This window comes from Mchenga conophoros, linkage group LG7 (genome assembly GCF_057382185.1).
Source record: "Mchenga conophoros isolate Kocher_MC1m ecotype Shallow Benthic linkage group LG7, M_conophoros_male_GT1.1, whole genome shotgun sequence".
Lineage (NCBI taxonomy): Eukaryota > Metazoa > Chordata > Actinopteri > Cichliformes > Cichlidae > Mchenga > Mchenga conophoros.
Window position 1 is genome coordinate 54,242,220 of NC_140532.1, and position 20,026 is coordinate 54,262,245.

Sequence of the window (20,026 nt, forward strand, 5' to 3'; positions counted from 1 at the left end):
TAACTGTAGCTTAAGAGGGTGGTTGACAACTACAATTACTGCAATGAACTTATTGCTCTGAAACAGTTGCTTCAAAAACAGAGATTAGTGCTGCAGATTTGGTAAACTGATGTTAAAACAAGATGAAGTCGGTCTACTATTGAATGTTGGCAATTACATCTACACATCTGTCTGTGATAATACAGCAATTAACTTTAAATTCATGGAAATCACAAATCCTTTGCCATATCCATACATGGAAATTCCCACTACTAGAAACGCATTCCTCAACAAATAGTGGTGCAGTTGCTGCAGGAAAGCCATTTAACTGTAAAGGAACATTTGTATATGGGCGACCGTGGCTCAGGGGGTTGGGAAGCGTATCTGTAACTGGAAGGTCGCAGGTTCAATCCCTGGACTCTGACCTGGTCGTTGTGTCCTTGGGCAAGACACTTTACCCTACCGCCTACTGGTGTTAGCCAGAGGGGCCGATGGCGTGATATGGCAACCTCGCTTCTGTCAGTCTGCCCCAGGGCAGCTGTGGCTACAACCGTAGCTTGCCTCCACCAGTGTGTGAATGTGAGAGTGAATGAGTGAGCGCTTTGGGTGCCTTAGAAAGCGCTATATAAATCCAATCCATTATTATTATATAATTACTGCTAAAATCAGCATGCAAAACATGCTAAGCTAAACATGAGATTAATGCAGTGTTGAACACTCCAAAAGTGACAGCCTACCTCCTTGACCTTGATTTTGATGGAAAATGAGGTCAAGGGGAAGGGCTGATCCAAAGGAAAATGAATTCAGTGATAATCCTAGCAATGTAACAGACCTAACTATAGCAATCCCTGAACGCACTTTGATACAGTTATATCTTTTAATCTTGGTTTAGAGAGGCAATACGTGGACAAGAAGCAGACTTTATTACAGCATCATATTGTTCAGAGTTCACCTGTGGGGTTAAGAGCCTGTGGTTGAAAATTCAGTTACATTTGAATGATCTGTGCTGAAGTATCCCTGCGATTTATGGGTTGGTCTTATCACCTTTCATTTTCATAAAGGAGATCCAAGGGGTGCCTTACTATAGAGAATTTCACGAGTTCCTATATTATAACAACTATAATATGAGAACACTAACACTTAAGGGCGACCGTGGCTCAGGGGGTTGGGAATCGCATCTGTAACCGGAAGGTCGCCGGTTCGATCCCTGGGCTCTCTGTCATGGTCGTTGTGTCCCTGGGCAAGACACTTTACCCTACTTGCCTGTTGGTGTTGGCCAGAGGGGCCGATGGCGCGATATGGCAGCCTCGCTTCTGTCAGTCTGCCCCAGGGCAGCTGTGGCTACAACTGTAGCTTGCCTCCACCAGTGTGTGAATGTGAGAGTGAATGAATAGTGGTATTGTAAAGCGCTTTGGGTGCCTTGAAAAGCGCTATATAAATCCAATCTATTATTATTATTATTATTACTATAAAGTATATTAACTACTTGGAAGCATCTATAAGAACGATAAGATACTTCCAAGTAACTTTGCAAAACTGACTTCTGCTAAATTTTGATACAGCTGATCTTCCAGCATCATAGATTCAGATCTCTGAACAGGTTTGAGGTTTTTCCCCAGCATAGTGGTGCGTTACAGACATTTACAGGTGTACAAACCAGTTTTTGCTGACTGACAGCCAGTGTTGTGAAATGCTTTTGATGTTTGAAAGGCCTAAACTTGGTGAGCATGACTGTCATTCCAGATGTAGAAAGCAGAACACACTGTCAGTTTGGAACTTTTTCAATAGATTATATCTGTTAGCACATGTACTAGCTAGTGGAAAATTACCATGGAGCTTTACAGTAATGCTGAAAGATGGCCTCGTTGACATTTAAGGAGAAAATGTTGTTTCCAGTGACTTTGCATTTTGTTTCAGGAATTCATAAAACTGTATATTTAGCATATCAAATCATATTCTTGATTGTAGTACCTGAGTAGAACTGAATATGTTGACTTTGAGTTGATGGTGTTAGTTCACAATTTTATTAATAGACTGAAAATACTTGCAGATGAAGTAGTCCTTTAGGTTTCATCCAGCAGTTGCCTCCAGCTGGATGTGGGATGTCTTGCATTTGAATATAAAGTGGCCATGCATCTCCAAGCGTGAGGTCAAAGGTTTGATCTGGGAAACAGTGAAGTGCCCAGACACGGGTGGCGAATGATGATAGTAGTAGTAGTGTGGGTGCTGGTCAGACAGAGCTGAGCCTGAAGGCGAAGCATAACAAGGATGCCTACTAGGTGTAGTGTTTCCTTCAGGATGGAGACCTGAGGACAGACCCAGAAGACACTAGGGAGTATACGTCTCATAGCTGGCTTTTAATGCTTTTTTGTCTCCCAGAGGGAAACATGGAGGTTGGATGACAGGATGGTCTGGGAACCTTTGTCTTGACTGTTCAACCCGATGACCCAGGCTCAGATAAGCAGTAGAAAATGAACAGGCAGATGCATTTCTGTGACTGGTGCATTTTAAAATAAAACCTTAGTGTTCAATATTGACGTAATAGTAATTTTCTAAAGATTATACAAATACTAATCAAACCTAACCTATGAACCTGTATATTTAGATATGGAAATACAGTATATGAATATATTTGTTTTTTCATTTTTCTGCTGTACATAGTTTTTTACACCTGGACAAAATTGTCCAGTTTCCTCAAATTTTTTAATGCCGCATGGCACACCATACCAAGATCTGTCAGGTCTTCAGCTAAAAGCACTTTGAGAATCACCTTGTTGGTGAACAAATACTTTTTTACGCCTGTCAAACTGTCTTATCATTGCCATTTGTCATAGACTCAACTGATGAAATGGGAACAAATTATGAGTGTTTGTGACATAGGTCAGAGTTAAGTAGCTTAACAAACAAACAACAAAAAGGGCATTCCTCTGAGAATGGTACCATGTCCAGAGGAAAACTTTGAAAACTCTGAAAGGCATCCAGAAAACATGGAGAACCATTGCACAAGACCACTTTTGCACAGTGCTGCACATTAACTTAAATATAACCAAAATCGGAATAATTGTCGATCGGAATAAAGTGTTTTGAAATTGCTTCTCTGCAAATGTACTTCATCTGTAACTTACCACTTGTTGTGGCTACAAGTAGAAACCAGAAAGATTCTTGTTTCAAAAATCTTTCAAAGGTTTGGAATCACTACTGTGTGTTAAAAATGTTATTATTCCTGCAGCCCTGTGCCTAAGTTGCAGTGCAGGCTGCATGACTTTTCACTGCATACGTGAAGCAACACTTGTACATTGTGCAATAGAGAAAAAAAGGCACATTGTCAGCGGTAAACCACACCTCCTGGACACTCATATCTGCTCAAAAGTGACTCAGTTCAAATCAGTATATGGCATTTAAAAAAGTGAAGCATTTCATGGTATGCCATCTTAACTCAATTATTAATCATCTAAGCTATTGTGGTGGCACATAAGGAGAGGCTGGTGTTAATGGCCTCCTACATCTGTGATTAATAGTCATATTCTCTGGAAAATATTTAATGAAAGAGCCTCGGAGTTTACATAACCATGGAATCAGTGGGTTGACAAATTATACAGCATGTCCTACATAAAAGAAAAAAAAACAAAACTGGACGATACCTAACTGATATAATTTGTCACACATGGAGCAACAAGAGTGAAATATCGCTCTCTTTTTTGCCTTTTATTTCAATTGTGGACACTCTAATCAATAGAATCATTCAATTCTTTTATATCTCTGATTATTTTAGAAGGGGAATTCTTCCTCTTTTAGGTCAGATGCTCTGACTGTAATGTAGCCATACTAGTTACAGAGCCATAAAGAATGAGGTTTAGCGATAAGGCAATGGGTTCAGACGGCTTATCTTATAAACCCCTGATAGAGGGAGCAGAGGCTCCGGCATTGCACAGCACTCTGTTAAATATTCACAGATATATCTGAAGCATTGATGAGAAGCTCAAAGAAAGAGATCTCAGGGAAGTAATTAGGCACCAAAGTCCATCGGTTTACCCTCTCGGAAAGTATTACGTTTGTCATGATCACATTTCATACTTATTTCAGTCTACACACATAATTTATTTTAACATTAAGCCTCTTTTTTTATGAATACAACCACAGTTTTTTCTTTTTTTTTGTAGCGGGAGGGTGGGTATTTTTCACTGGTACTAGTTTTTATTTTTCTGTCACTCTAAATAAACTGCCTCGTATTCTCAAACACTTTGAACCTCTAATCACATTTCATGGCAAATGTAGAACAGTCCATTCTCCAGCTTTTTCAGATAAGATGTAATCGCAGCGTACATCCACAGAGTAGCTTAGAGTCACTGAGTTATCTTAATCATCTGGATGAGCGCCATCATTTAAACTGCCTAGAATCTGGAACGTGGACTGGTGAAGAGTCATGTACTGGCCAGCAGTGATAATTCAGAAAATGTGCTTCCCAGTATGAGGCTGAGTAACCTCTAAGTTAATTGGCTTAAGCTTAGACGGATGGCAGTTACAATTAAAACAATCCGGGAATGTTAGACTTGGCCTCATTATTTCCAATTAACCCCTCCAAAGGTACACACAGTACCCTGTGTGTTACATGACACAAACATACTGCTTTCTTTTGGGCTGGACACATGGTCACACTGGGAATTATCAGTGTGCACAACTGTATCGAGATCTGACCGCAGTGAGAAACAGCTTAATTAGCCAGGCTGTAAACAACCGCAGCTTCCACATTAACAGGATGTCTCAAATGAAATAGGACCATCTTGTCACATGCTGAGCTCACCATGTGGTTGCACAGCACAAGTGTGCGCACTGTAAATACTCAAGATTGTTAATCAATAATCAAGGACATTATACTGACTGAGCGACTCTTGTCAGAGTAATATGTGGTGTCTGGCAGATATGAAGGCATTTAGTCTATCTGGATCCCAATCAGTTAAACTGACAACCGAGGTGACTGTAGGTCCTTCAACTTGAAGAGATAGGCACAATTTGTTAAAGTGTGGGTGGCTACAGCAGTTATGGAAAACTCATTATAGATATTACGTTACTGATGCTTCTAAATTGGCTGTAGCTGCGGATGTGTTTTAAGTGCACAGAATAAAGTCCTGCACAAATCGTACAATTGGTTACATTCAGATTTTGGATATGATGATTGCAACGCCAAAACTGTCTTGTTGCATCAGGCAACCGCGCACAATCTTCAGGTCATGGACTGCTGCTCCTATTCAAAATCTGATACAATTTGAAATTCTTTCTTTATAATTCAAAGCAGCCTCAAACTTTATTTCTCCTTCCATCGTGCTTTGCATGTAGACAGGGTTTTGATGCTGGTCTGCTCTGCTGTTATTCCTCTAAACACAGAATTGTGCATTTTCCTCCAGCTGTCCATAAACTATTGTGACCGAAGAGTCATGGAACATCTAGTATGGACAGCAGTTACCTTTATTTTCCCTTGTGCAATTAATAACCACCTGGCAAACACAAAGGCAATCCAGTTATTATAAAGGACACTTTACTTATTTGAAAAGTGGTCATAAATGTATTTCTCTACATTACTGCTGGGACTTGGGGGGTGAAAGCCAGTTTCTTGTAATCTAGGCAGTTTGAGCAGTAGCAAGCTTTAGGCAGGTCACAAAGCAGTCATCGGTAACTGTGCTTTTACAGATTTCTGTGAGAGAAAGCAGACACATAAATAGGTTCATCTGTAAAGGGCTGCCAAGTTCAGTGCAATCTTGGTTAAGTTACTTCTGTTCCAGCAGTAGATTCCACAGCTCTCAAATCCAGCCAAAGTGTTGCCCTGGATTTGAGCTTAATGTCACTTTGAAGAGTAAGAATCTCATTCTCAGCAGCAGAGCTATCCAGGTGGAACATTAAAACTACTGAAGCGGTGCAATCCACATCGATACTTTCACCAAATTGAAAACACAGATAGGCAACACAAGGCTCAGTGAAGCACTTCTCAGATACTGACAAGATGTTCTGAATTTGATCCTCACGCTGTGTACTTTTAGGCTATGCACAGTGCTGCAGTCATGTGAGTAAAGTTACGCAGGTCACAGTGCTGCAGCCTACGTGACAGTTGTTGTAGCTTGCTGTTAAATGTGTTCACTGTTCACTGAACTGATTATGTGGATTACATTATTTATCCCGACCCTGCAGCTCTAAATTAGAGTCATGGAGCAGGTCACTGAGATCTGTCGGGAACACTAAATCCAAAACCCACTGGTAGCTGTGCACATACTGCACGTTTTGAGAAAATCTTTCAGTTCAGGCAACTCCTCATAAACTCGACTAAGTCATAAAACATCTGCAGCCAGCTGCAGGACTGTGTGCTCTTTGTCAACCACTGGCTTGAAAGCAGTAAAACATACTCGCTGCTAACTTAAACAGTGATAATTCAGGATAATCCAAGAGATTACACTTGCATGATTTACTATTGCTCAGTGTTGGGACCTTTAGGCTACGCACAGTGCTGCAGTCATGTGAGTAACTGACAGTAACTACGTTATTATTGTGGTAACGAGCACGGTAACTAGTTATTATGCCAAAATCAGGAACGCGTTACTCGTTACTGGGATTTAGATAGGGTCGTTACTCGTTACTTCGTGTGGTGGCTATCGCGGAGCTTCCACAGATTCAGTAACATTAGCAAGTGGAGGAGGCCAGCATGTGGATGAAGGAAAAGGGACGCAGAAGGAAAAGAGACCCGAGGCGGCCGCCGGTCCAAGTGTGAACTGAACTTCAGGTAAGAAGTTATGACCTGCAGTCTCTCTGGGTCAGATATGAACCAAGTTTAGGTGGAGTTTATTTTCGTTATTCTGACTTTTTCCGTACTGCGTGCTAGCTAGCATGACGGAGTTTCTATACAGCTGGGTGGGTGCTATGATGTTAACGATGTTAAACTTTATTTTGTTCATAAGTTATTAGAGTTGCCAACCGTCCCGTCTGGTATTCAGAGAAAATATTACGCGTTTCTTATTGAGGTGAAAAGGAACAGTTTATCCCGTAATTCAGCTACAATGAAAAAGGCACAAAGCTGGAGTTATTCTGTGTCTTTGCTGCACAGCTGCCTCTTCTTCTCTCATCCTCTCCCCTCCCTCTCCCGTTTCTACTTCAATCATGAAACTGATCAATGATCAGCTGATCGGCTCTCGTTTGTTTATCGCTCACTTTGCGCAGAAAGAGGAAACCAGCGGATGTCGCGCTAAACAACAGCAGCACATTTAAGCTTGATCAGCTGTTGTTAGAATTTATTTAATATTAATTTCTAGTATCAGCTGATGTTTGCTGGAGCCACAGCTGCAAAAAAGCTGCAGGTCATGATATCGTTTGGTTATCTGGTGAGAGGGAAACATGAAGATGAAACCAGGAGACGTCCTTACTGGATCATCAGAGTTGAACAGGTGATGGAGAAACAGGTTTACCTTTTAGGTGACATGAATGAGTTGAAGGGAAGTTATGAACTGTTTCTGAGAGACAAATAACCCCAGGATCCTTTTCTAAGCAGCTGACAGCTGGTAACTGTGCAGGGGCAGGTCTAGCAAAGTGTGGCCAGGGGGGCATGTAGGGCATTAACAGGGAAAGGGGGGCACAAAGAAATACTTTTCTTTCTTATTCTCATTCAAAATGTCTCGCTTTTAAAAAATAATTATCTGAATCTTACAACAAACGATTGATAGATTGATACATATATACCATCAAAACAGTGAACATCACTGTCACAGCAGTGTTTGTTTTCATTCAAAGGCTTTATGATTTTTGCTATAATGGCGGCCAGTCTCTAGTCAAAATGCCCGGGATGATTTTTCTGTCCCAGTCCAGCCCTGTATGCAGCTCATCTGCAGTCTGGTGTTGCCTACATCTTCCTATTCAGAAGGCAGAATTTCTGAGTTCTGAGTACAATTGAAAGCACCACGACTGCAGTTTTTGTGTTGGATGTAAAAGGCGCGCATGACGCTGTGACGTAGGCTAGAATCATGGCGGCGGTCAACAACGGTCCAGGCGTGGGATTTCTCTCGTGGAAATATGCACATTATCTTTTCCTTTCTATTGGTAGGTGGCACAGTGCACTTGTGGCAAGTAAGCAAGCTAGAAGACTGGCAAAGTTATGGAAGCAACACATTAACAAGAGAATTCTGAGTAAAACCAAAGTTACTTTCCCTAGTAACTAGTTACTTTGAAAGTAACGAGTAACTTGAAGTAACTGAGTTACTTTTGAGAGAAGTAACTAGTAATGTAACTAAGTTACTATTTTAAAGTAACTTACCCAACACTGCTATTGCTGGAGCACCATGGGTTGTGGTGGAGATGAGCTTTAACAGGGGCAATTTTTGCAAAAAGGTGTGAAAAATGTTTTCACCTTGTGTAAACCTTTAACTGACCCGTAGAACTTCTTTTGTGCTAATTTTTCTAAAAACATTCTGAAGACATGATGTGACTACCTCTCACATAAGCACATTTCTTTCGGTTGCAAACCCCTGGCATTGCCAATTATTAATATATATTTGAAAATTACATTTAGCTCATCAACAAAATCTTCTTCAAAGGTTTACTCTCAAAATTCTGACTTTAATGTCAGGATTTTGAAAAGAAGAGGTTCCCAGTTTGTGGCCCCAATCCTCTTCCATACTCACAGTATTCTAATTTGGAAAGCTTTGTAGCTTTTGTGAATCATTGTGCAATGCTGCTTTAAATTGTCCATCTGTATTAAGGCAACACTTGGAGGTAAGAGAAATGCAGTTTAAATGTTGAGAAAACAAAATAACAGTCATTCTTTTTGTTTGAGTAACAGTAAGTTTAGGATTTTGACTTCTGCAGTACCAACCTAGCTAGCTAAGTGCTGTATTAACTTAGCTGGCTAACTAGCGAATTAGCCAGCTAACTTAGCTAGCTAACTATGATCAATTAGAGCAGGCCACTGATCATAGTTGGCTGTGACTTGCCCTTGCAACAACTTGTCATTATACTGCCTAGCGTGTTAGCTCAAGTATTTCCAAGCATTATTTATAGCACATATGGAAACCACACACTGGAAAATGCTAATACACCTTGCTACTTTACAATTCTGTTACATATTACCTACATTTTAAGGAAATTTTCAACTCTGCGATAAATAAAGGACATCTTATCTTTTCTTATTTTGCCTTATCTTACTTCTTGCAATACATTGGGTGATTCCCACCAGTTGGACACCCTTGTTGTGACTGCTTATGGATCATCACATCTAAAATATAACGTTGATTGTTTCTGTAGCGTTTAAATCTGTACAAGTGAAATACTTAATTTGGACTTGGTATATTTTTAAAACCATAAACAGTAGTATCACATCCATATGGAGACTTGGAAATCAGTGAAACTACGGAAACTGTAGATTATAAAAGCCGTAGAGTGGTTAGCGCAGGTGCTTGGGTTAGGGTTATGGGTATGAATCTGCAACCTAGAGCCTTTCCATGTGGAGTTTTCCTTTCACATTCTAAAGCCATAAATGTTAGGTTAATTGGTGATTCTGAATTGGCTTTAGGTGTGAACATGAATGGTTGCCTGTCTCTTTTAGTCCTGTGATGGACTGGTGATCTGTACACTGGGTGTACTGTATCTCTTGCCCTAATAGATGGAATAGGCTTCTGCAGCCCCACACTGTATAAGTGGTTAATAAAATGGATGTAGGATGTAGTTTGAAAACTGATTCATTTTTTGCAAGGAGTGCATGAAACAGGAAATATATTTTTATGTTTGTCAAAAAAAGCTGACAGGTGACACAACACCCAATCTGGATGAAGCAGATCCAGAGGCAGTTTTACATAGCACTTAGTTTCTAAATATGATGAATATTTTAAGATTCGAAGCTATGCTTTCAGTGGTGTTTAAACGAAGGGAGGTTGCGGCCCGAGTGCAATGCAAATCCATAATGCTATCTCCACACTATGTTCAAAGATAATGCTTGGGGCAGTTATCTAATTGCTAATGCAATGTGAGTGTTTCAATAATTAACGAGGCAGGGTTCACCCAGCTGCAATGACATCAGCTCTGATTAGTAAATGTGTGCGGATGGAAGTCAAAGTACTGCTATATCAGAGCAGACAACACCATAAATCACAATTCTATTAGTGCTGAATTTATTCATTTCACAGCAAGTCTGTCATGACAAACTAGAAACAGCAAATGCAACAGAATCACTGATGACTCTGAAGCAAGGAGCATAGACTTGACTTTAGTAGGAGTAACAAGTCTGCCTGAGTCAATGGCATTTTCTATTTACTACTTTGCTGCTGGAGTCATTTCCTCATTCAAAGCTTCATGTAAAGTTATGAAAAGTCAAATATTTTCAGTTTCTGTTGTTATTTATATATGTGTGAGAAGTTGGTAGAAACAGTATGTACTTTCAGATATCACAACACCAATATTGAGCATCCTTACATGACCACACAAACCCAGCACATATTTCAACATTGCATAACCATTGGCTGGCGGTCTTTTCTCAGCGGCTAGTCATAGTTGAAAACTAGTTTCAAAATTTGATTTAAACCAACATTAAGGACGATACCATAAAGTCGGTTCATGGTGCTTCTTAAATGTTGCCTGGACTTCCTTTTTAAACTTTCTAAGAAGATAACATTTGTATGAAATAATTTTTATACACTGGTTCCCAAAGTGAGGGCCTGGGCCCCCTGGTGGGCAGTTAGATATTTATTAAAAAAATATATAAAAAGAGAATTCAAATTGGAAATATGAGGTTTATGATATTACTCCTTATTCTGACCTAAATTTACTGCTCTTGCATTGAATTTTGTGATCCAGTGGAGGGTGGGTCACAAATTGGCCTTAATCCTTTGCATATGACTGGGTTTATATGGCGTTAGCAATTTAAAGACAACAGCCTTTGCTGTTTATGATTTTTGAATAGGAATTTCAAGGAAATAATTCTTTTTCTTGTATTGTGATTCGAGTAAATATTTAAGATGTATGGGACCCATGGCATTTTTTTGGCTTTTAAGTGGCAGCAGCACTCTTGACTTTGGGAATTTAAAAACAATTCTTGACAGAAAGAACAGGGGAGAAACTTATCCAGCTAAATAACAGTATGCTTGGGTTTATGATGCTAACATAATGAACAGAGACGGGATAATTCTAAGACTGAGATGCAATAGAATTTATGTGTCCAAACCTGTAAACAGCTTAAAGGCATTGTTATTTAAAATACAAACAAACAAAACAAAACAGGCGCCAGTAATGCTAAACTATATGTACAGAAGTTATTTGTTCACAGTGATGTACCCACTATATTAGTTGTCATTGTTTGAACAACGACATTTAACCATGCACTTAGTTAATAATTATGTTTTTTTCCCCCCGTCTTTGACTTTCAACATAAATATAATTCCATCTGTAATCCATCTGATTCACTGAGTTTTATAAAATATGACCACAAATTTTTTTTATTGAGGTCACATAGCAGGAGTACCGTGTACATTTTAGGACATCGTCAGGTCTCAAGAAAAAAGTTGTCAGGTATCAGTTGTCAGGAAAAAAGTTGTCAGGTATCAGACAAAAAATGTCAGGTCTCAGTTGTCAGGAAAAACGTTGTCAGCTATCAGACAAAAAATTGTCAGGTCTCAGTTCTCAAGAAAAAAGTTATCAGGTTTCAGACAAAAAAATGTCAGGTCTCGGTTCTCAAGAAAAAAGTTGTCAGGTATTAGACAAAAAATTGTCAGGTTTCAGTTCTCAAGAAAAAAAGTTGTCAGGTATCAGACAAAAAATTGTCAGGTCTCAGTTCTCAAGAAAAAAGTTGTCAGGTATCAGAACACAAGGTACCAGAGAGAAAATCTTCCTGCAGGTGGTGGTGTTGTCATGTCCCACCCAGTGTTGCCAACTTAGCAACTTTGTCGCTATATTTAGCGAGTTTTCAGACCACCTTAGCGACTTTTTTTCTTAAACGCGACTAGCGACAAATCTGGCGTTTTTAGAGACTTATTCATGACGACTTTTTGACGTGAAAGCGCGTATCGCTCTTACTCTCAATAAGCAGCGGGTGCTGCGGTGGGCACCTCGCCCGTGCTAAAGCGTTCACAGGCGGAGGATAGTCCTCCCCCAGCTGCTATCAGGGCAGGGCTCCCGCACTGACTGTAACGCAGTCAGTTCTTCTTTTACTGTTATGTTGTTTTGTGGACCACAAAGTTTAAAACCACACACACACACACACACACACACACACACACACACACACACACACACACACACACACACACACACACACACAGACACACACACACACAATAACTCCACCAGAGTGCCTGTTTCGGGTCACTTTTGCCAGTCCAAGCCCAGATAGAATAGAATAGAATAGAATAGAATAGAATAGCCTTTATTGTCATTGTACAGAGTACAACGAAATTGGAGTGCCACTCCCTTGGTGCAAGTTTCAATAATAAATATAAATGTAAAATATAAAAAGTACAAAAAAAAACAATCGTAAGTACTCAAACAATAGTATGTACAATATATACAGGATAGCAGCATTAATATAATGACAGTATGAATAGCAGCATAATATAATGACAGTGACAGTATGGAATAGGTTCAATTGTTTTTGTGCTTATTTACTACGGTGATAGCTCTGGGAAAGAAGCTATCCCTGAATCTGTTTGTCCTGGTTTTATGTGACCTGTACCGTCATTTAGCGACTTCTAGCGACTTTTAGGACAACCAATAGCGATTTTCCTTACTGAGGAGTTGGCAACACTGGTCCCACCCGAATTGATTTCCAAATACGTCATCAATGTGTGACAGTGGGAGAGCGTAAGGTCATTGACCTCACTGGAGTTTTACTGCGGTTCAGGCTCCTAACGACACAAGGGCTGTATCCCAATTCAGGGTCTGCAGCCTTAAAGTGCGCAGCCTTAACGGTCCACAAGGGCCGCGTACTTAAAGGCCGGAAGTGAGAGGCTTGTGAAATGGGACAGTCTAGCCTCTGTCGCGCTACCCAGGTTGCCTAGCAACCATGACACTAACGGCTGGAAACGTTTCATACAGCTTTGTTTGACAGAAATGAAGGAGAAAATCTTTTGTTCATTTGTTTGTTTGTTTGTACATGAGCTTTGATTTGATAAGTATCTGAGGCTGACTGTGAAATCATGATTATTGGGCTTCACTTCTGTACTGAACAGTCATTTAAGATTACCTAGTAAATAACAATTAGCCAATGTTGTTCATGAGACTAAAGTCATCTCACTTTGGTAATGTAAATATAATATGGCCAATATTAAAGTTATAATTTCAATCATTATTAGTTGTTACAGCAGTGAATGAACTCTATTTCAAATACTGAGCTTCAGTAAAGATTCAAGCTGCATTTATTTATATTATTTATATTTCCTGTCACCTTAAATCTTCACTCAAAGACAGGTTTCTTTGACACAGTATATATAACTGTGTTATATATATGAGAGACAAATATTGTTCTTTTATTATGTTGGCATTACTAAATTTGTCTCAGTGCTTAATTTAAATATCCATAAAATCATCACATTCTCTGTAAGATTAAGGTCAACTATTGAACGATGTATATTTTAAAGTAAAGGCTTTAAAACCAAGTTAGTACAAACGTCACTAATGTCACATAACTTTTCCGACATGTGGCCAACAGTAATGTTTTAATGTTCCTCATTATTAAACATTTGCACATAAATAAGTGACATAATATTCAGTACTTACTTTTAAAAGTTTACTCTTCGGCCGCCCCTCTTCCGTCGTTTTTTTTTCTGGCAAAATTATCCACACCCACCGCCGCGCTATGCATTCTGGGATATGTTGGGCCACGAAGTCTGCAGCGCCACATCCTTAAAATTCAATGAAATGAAGGACGCATTTGAGGACCGCATTTTGAGCAGCCTTTGAATTGGGACAGCCTTCGTCGTGTCGCTGTGACGTAATTGGCCTTAATATGCGGCCTTTAAGGCTGCAGACGCTGAATTGGGATACAGCCAAGGTAAGTTTAACTTTGGTTGTGTCCAAATTCATGGGCTGCATCCTCCTGAGGCCGCATTTGTAGACCGATTACGTCACAGTGACGCGCTGAAGGCTGTCCAAATTCGTAGACTCCTCCGAATGCAGCCGACAAATGCGGCCTCCTTTTCCCCGAATTTGAAGGATGGGTCGGGTGTGTCCTTCGTGGCCCACCATATCCCAGAATTCATAGCGCGGCCCAGCCAAACTCCAGTTTCCAACAATGGCGGCCGCAACTAAGTTTTAAAATTACTCATACTAATCTTTCTGGGTCACAAAATAAACTTTTAACATATTTTCAGGCAAGAAAGTAGCTGTGTAAACATCAAATGTCTGCTCGGTTTATCAAGATATCGCATATTTGCAAAAGTGCTTCGACGTTTTCGGAGACGTCTGCTACCCACCAGCGCGATAGCTAGCCGGGAGCTCGAGGGTTACTGATGCGGCCGAGAACGGCACAACTCCCGGCACATCATGTTCAGATCACCGCGGACTTTCCCTGCTCGGGTTAAACGTAATATATAAGTCACTTAGACAACCTAAAAATGTTATTGTTGGGCTTTTTTCAGTGTTTTGTTTGTTCGTGAGTAAATCGGTTTGGCTGAGATTAAAGTTATTAGATTAGATAAAATAAAACTTTATTAATCCCCCGGGTGGGTTCCTCCTTTGTTTTTACACAGCTGACTAAACGTCAAACAGAAAACTGATTAAACAGAAGTATGAGACAGTCGAGAATTTACGCCAGTGTCCTGTTATATTTTAGATAGCAAGAAGCAGACGGACGAGTTTATTAAACTCCACTGAGACAGCGGCGACGCTAATCAGAAGGCTAGACCGTCCAATTTCACGGCCGTTTACTTCCGGCCTACCCGACCTTCTGAGGACCTGGCCCACGTAGACCGCGAAGGCCAGGTCCTCAGGAGGATGCAGCCCATGAATTTGGACACGTCAATATGACGTGTCCAAATTCATGGGCTGCCACAGTTGTGTTATATTAAGTTGCGGTTATGTTGTGAAAGTTAAATATCAGAGAAGGAAACCTAGTTTTGTACGAAACCAAATCAGTACTATTTTTGTCTGGCTAATTCATTCTAGCTAGCGACAGTGGTGAAATGTGATTTTTTTTGTTTTTTATTCGGAGATGTTTCTGTTTTATTAGGAGACTGTCTCACCCCAACATCGTCAGACTCATGGCAGTTGCCCGCACTGAGTCCTGCTTTTTGTTGGCAGCTGAATACATTCATGGCGCAACCCTGCAGCAAGTGCTTCACACAGACAGCTGCTACTCTAATAGTCTGTGTTATTGAAGGATTCGGCACTTCTTTTGTTTTTTTTTATCCATTTTTAGACAGCGATGAGATCGGCTACACACTCCACAGAAGCCCAGAGTTACTGTTAATATCAAAAATATAATGCTGTCCTTTGAGATTTTAACATTTAAGACTGTGAGTGTAATGGATCTAAAACTGTTTAAATCTCTACAGCCTGGTAACATGGAAACTTTAAAAACAGCAGCAGAAGGTTTCAGTAGTGTAGTCTAATTTGTTCTTTTCATTTAATAATAATCCATATCATGTATAACAGCTACATTCACCCTGGAGAGAAACTAGTGAGGGAGACCATCAGGACCAAGCTGGGTTTCCTGGGTCCAGAGGTTTGGAGAAACTTCTTCCCTTTCTTTCATCACAGCTGTCCTGTGCCAGAAGTTCTGTTGACCCACTGAAAGAGGCTTCATTTAAGAAACACCAGGAACACTGAAGCTCATGGCATTGATCAAGCAGGACAGCTACCAGCAGCTCCCTCACAGGGAAATCTTCAGAGCTCCTCCGTAGGCCCGCCCCAGGAGATGGATAAACCCAGCATTTCATCAACACTGTGATGGAGACCTTTGGTTTGTGTAATGTTATAAATACTCGGATACTCCCCAGAGGCTCCGGACTTTTACATAAAGATATTATATTCAGTCCTGTAGAAAGTTATATATTTAAAAATATATGATCCTCTCTGGTTACTCTGGTATAAATAACTCTGAATCACTTTATGGTAAATAACACACTATCTGCAAAAAACTGTGAAAACTGTGACCTTTGACCTTCATCGGGTTTTATTTAATTGTGTTAGAGAAACTCATTTATCATTGAAGTGTCTTGCAACAGGGCTGGTTAAATCATTCCTCTTGATTGAACTTCTGTGTTCATTAATTCGATCTTTAAGAGGGCGAGATGTTTCTCCTATATATATTTTATTGCATGGGCACTGTATCATGTAGATTACATTTTTAGTTCTGCATGTAATAAAGCCCTTTATGGCAATGGTTTTGTCACCTATAGGGTCTTTGAATGATTTAACATTTTTGGTATATTGACAATTAATGCATGCCCCACACTTGAAATGACCATGTAGGTTATGAGTTATCAGGGTTTTATCTGAAGTGATAGGGTCCTGGCAGGCTCTAACAAGCCTATCTACCTATTAAGACACACTTAAAGAAATACGAAAGCACAAAAAGGAAGCTAAAGAGCTCCTCAAACACAAAGTGAAACTGGCCAAACAGCAGCTGAAAGAAAAATTTAAAGATGCCGAGGAGCAGCTCAACAAAACCTTAAAAGAACTGAAGGCAAAAGAAAAGCAAGCCGAGGACAGGAGGGGATTCTGGAGCAGACTGCTGAGAAAGAACTGACCCAGCAGCATCAAGTTTGAGGACATCAATAGTTTCTTCCCCCTCTCTCCACCTTTCTTTCACCCCATCCTTCTTCTTGGGATGTTTGTTTGTTTTTTAAAAACTCTAACCTAAATACATGTACTGAAATACACAAATAAAATTGCCATAACTTGACCTCATGTTGCCTGCTTCTTTTCTTGTGTGTGCAGCTGCAGCAGCTTCAGCAGCCTGCGTCTGTGCTAATATTTCCTTGTGCTACATGAATCGGCAATGAAGTTCCTGAGCTAGAAGACTCAGAAACAATCTTATTTTGCCTGTCCACCCTGTACATGCCTTGTACAAAATGTAGGCATTCACCGCCGCCAGGTCCAGCATATTGTAGAAAACCGTTACTGACCACCTGCGTGTTGCTGCTCTTACGGAATACATCCGCGCAAGTTGAGGAAGTTCACGCCAGACTTTATTCACCGTGCCCCGTAACGGCGTTTTGCGCTGCAGCAGTCTGTGCGACAGTGACAGTGAAGTAAAGAAATTGTCTGTTGTGACGTTTCTCCCATCATCCAAAAACGGCTCCATCAGTTTCATGACCACGTTCTCTGCCAGCCTCTCTCCCTTCTGACGACTGGGGTCTTTTCCCAAGTAAGGAGATGCACTGCAGACATATTTGGTGTCCAAGTCCGTGGCCATCCAGAACTTGATCCCAAATTTGTCTGGCTTGGTTGCGATATACTGTGTGAATGGACAACGAACCTTGGTAGGGAACAGCTGTTCATCTATGGTCATGTGTTCTCCTGGAGTGAAACTCTTAGCACAGTTCTTGTTGAAGCGTGTCCAGATGTCGGAGATCACTGCAAATTTATCTGTTTTCACCTGTTCTGCCTGCGTGTCCTTGTCATCAAATCGAAGGTGTTGCATAATTGAAATGAATCTATCTCGGGGCATTGTCTCTTTGATTACTGGCACCAGAAATCTTTCTGACCAGCAATCCACAATGGCACCAACAGGACACATGATTGCTCTCACAAACAGGATTGAAATGAATGCCATCAGTTCATGAACTGACAAATTCCAGTCCGGCTCTGTTCTGTGGGCTTGATGGACCGTACACTCCCTGATGGTCTGCAGCATTCCCACGTCTAACAGGCAAAGAAAGCGTTGGAGCACACTTGTAATCTTACGCTGTCAGAAGATAAACAAATAGAGAATGGTAAATTTACATGGACCTCACTCTAAATGGGTTTATATAAATATCATATGTAATGTGGCAGTGACAAACCTTAGCAGACTCTGTGGGTCCAGCTTGTGCAGTGAAGCACGAGCGATTTGCTACTGCACTGGGCATTCCAATGTCCAGTGTTTTTTCCTGATAACTGATACCTGACAAATTTTTTCTTGAGACCTGACGATGTCCTAAAATGTACATGTCACACAGCGGAAATTTGTGTTTTTATGTTTTATCAATCTGTGTATTGGTACATAGTGTTGATTTTATTTGCATGATTTTATAGTGATATTTATATTGCATGTTCGTTTATTGATATTTATACTGCATGGTTTTATCCTCATGTTTGTATTTGTGTTAATGTTGTACCATGTTCCTTTAACCCACTGTGGACTAAACAGTCAATTGTAGGCACCTGTGAGGTGGGGGCGTTCCCCAAGGTGGCCTATCAGCCGCCAGGTTGACCTGTTAAAGGGGATAGCGAGCGCAGAGACAAAGGAGAGTGACGCACGAAAGGTGGGCAGGAGAAAAAGGAGCGCGTGCAAGCCCGCACGTGTGTGGAAGGAACTGCTGCCTGACTGTGGGGTGCCGCGAGTTGTTCGGCGATCCACTCCCAACGCAGGGACGGCAACAGTGGGTGGCGATGGCTGCAATGCACAACAGGGCAGGGATGCCCTTCTGCCTGCATCTGACGGTGAGACGAGGGAGGCTGTGTTCAGGTGTGGAGTGGGGCGGGACTGTGCGGCGACGCGCTGTCAGGAGGAGACAGGTCTGCGATAGGAGCCCCCTCCCTGGTCTGTTGCTGACGAGTTTTACCATACTGGAAGAGAAGTTCCTCTCCTGTCTCTTTCATATAAGGACCATTTGCCCATGTGTGGCTGGACTGTGGGATTATGGGACTATGGGAGAGTAATTTTAGCATATGGAAAACATTCATTTAGCCTTGTTTTAATATTGTATAGTTATTTCTGCCGGCAGGGTTTTTAGCGGGTTGCAACACTATTTTTATTGTATACGGGGAATTTTATCTTGTATTTGTGACTCTGGCTGTGTTTTTTTTTTATGGAAATAAATGGTGTTTGAAGCCAGCTAAGTTTCTGTGCTCTGAGCGCTGACCCACCCACTCCCCTTTTTCGCTTGTATGTATACCAGACGTGGTGGTGAAGATTTAGGTCCACCAGTCTTAGCGGCTACATACACCGTACAGGAGAGCCAAGGACTGTTTTCACACAGACCTCATTAGAAGTAAAAGTTGTATTTTAATCATAAGAGTCGCCCTCTGCAGGCCATTAGAAAGAATGCACGTTCACGCGGATTACGTTTTTCAAACCTGCAAGCTGCATACATCTTATAAACGATATTCCAAATTGTCTGTGAAGGTTCTCAGTCATCCAGGTCATCGTAGTCAAAGGAGCTTGCAAAGAAAAGCGTCTGGACTTCTTTAAGTTGCTTGAAGACGTTTCACCTCTCATCCGAGAAGCTTCTTCAGTTCTAAGGTCAAATGGTGGAGAGTCCCAGATATAAACCTAGTGGGAGTATCCCCTCACAGAGAAACAAAAGGACCCCCTGATGATCCTCTAATCGCCTGAGCCAAGGTGTGAAACTGGGCGTGGGTCCCAATCAGCCAGAGTTTCGGGTGAGTTCATTGTGAAACCTGGCCCCACCTTATCATGCGAATTCTTGAGATTAGATGGCCCAGGATGTGAGTCGGCGTTAAGGCGTCTGGGAAGGGATCTCAAAACTGGATTATAGATGGCAGAGAGTTGGTGTCGTAAATCACCGCCTCTGTTCAAAGATGGTCGCTCACAGTGGACATAGATGCTTCTTTCACTCCTCTTTCAAACCATCTGTCCTCTCTGTCCAAAATGTGAATTTCCTTGATTCCCTTTCATACTCCCTCACCAGTTGAAGGTGTTCCTCCCAAAATATACGGCAATATGTCTGTGAAGGTTCTCAGTCATCCAGGTCATCGATATTCCAAATTATTATACAAATGATATTTGTCGCTGACTTTCCTACATAGTCCATGCAGATAAAAGTTAATATACTTTTCAAGTCATCAACTGTTAGAGCACAACTAAAATGTTATTGAACAAACCTCCCAATGTTTTTGCAAAAATAAAAAAAATGAAAATGCATTG